General features: G+C 43.7%; 1 non-coding gene across 1 annotated transcript; it reads left to right on the forward strand.

The window, feature by feature from the left end:
* The first annotated feature begins 562 nt into the window (after positions 1–562).
* Positions 563–634, forward strand: TRNAG-UCC (transfer RNA glycine (anticodon UCC)). Its single transcript has one exon. It is a non-coding gene; the product is annotated as a tRNA-Gly (tRNA).
* Positions 635–1,166: the final 532 nt, after the last annotated feature.

A 1,166-nucleotide genomic window follows, 5' to 3' on the forward strand; every position in this document is an offset into this window, starting at 1 on the left:
TCGAAGGATGAAAGACACACAAAAAAGCATTCGTGGGGCCATTCCATCTGCAAATTGTTAAAAACAAACCTTGTCTGCCTTTGTTAGTGCTGTTTACTTAGATCTGTATCTTTGTCAAAGAAATGTAGCATATATAACTATTTCTGCATTTTAGCATTAATAGTTCAAAGTTATCCCTATGTGTGGTGAAAGTGCAACTTGCCTTAATTTTTTATTGCAGGCAACTTGGAAAAGCCAAATATTTCAGCTAGTGTCCAATTGCGATGTCAGGTCGTTTTAAACTTGGTCCTATGACATCGTGAAAAGGCTATGTTTAAGCTTGGACGACTGAGGAGTTCGTTTCTAGCAACGTGCAGTTTCTGGCTGAGCCAGTTTCCCCTATGGCGGCGACTGACCTATTTCGGTTCGCTCGCTTTCTATGAAAAGCCGCCGTAAACACCGTACGAGCAGCGGGCGTCGGTGGTATAACATGACAAAATAAAGATCAAGCAATAAAAGACTTAAAGCTTCGGCCTGTGTCTTTTTGTGTACGTCCTCGGTCAGGAAATAAAGAAAAAAAAAAGCGTTGGTGGTATAGTGGTTAGCATAGCTGCCTTCCAAGCAGTTGACCCGGGTTCGATTCCCGGCCGACGCAGTTTTTTTTATTAGAATGTCGCCAGGGGTCACAGATGTCGCAGATGTCGCATTACGCACCAATCATTGAGCTTGTCAGAGCTTGGAGAAGTATTCAAAGCATGGTGTAATCCTATTGGTTGAGCAACCAATTTGGCCCGTCGGAGTACGTCAACTCAGACGCCGATTGGTCAGGCTTTTATTCTGTGCTCAGTGCGCGCTTTAAAGCGGTTAAAAAAATCGGAAGGGTGCCGAGCTGGCAAAGACGCTCTGCAGCCTTTAGCCTTCATTTCGCTTTTTCCTGCATAGGAAGAAAAACAAAATTAGTTGCCATACTGTCAAATTCAGCTGTTTCGTCTTGTCACGGTGTTTGCTACACCCTCAGGCCATAGAATGTCTTGACGGTAAGATTGCTTTCCATCTAAATTCCTGAACGTTTTTGTCGCTCAGTGGTTCCTATACAGGTCCTCAGGGAGCAGCGCTGCGCCACTCCGACATAGCATGAACATTCAACAATCTATACTTAATTATAGAAATGCTTAAAAGGACATTTC

Source organism: Amblyomma maculatum, chromosome 11, assembly GCF_055883805.1.
Source record: "Amblyomma maculatum isolate TAMU_Amacu chromosome 11, ASM5588380v1, whole genome shotgun sequence".
NCBI lineage: Eukaryota > Metazoa > Arthropoda > Arachnida > Ixodida > Ixodidae > Amblyomma > Amblyomma maculatum.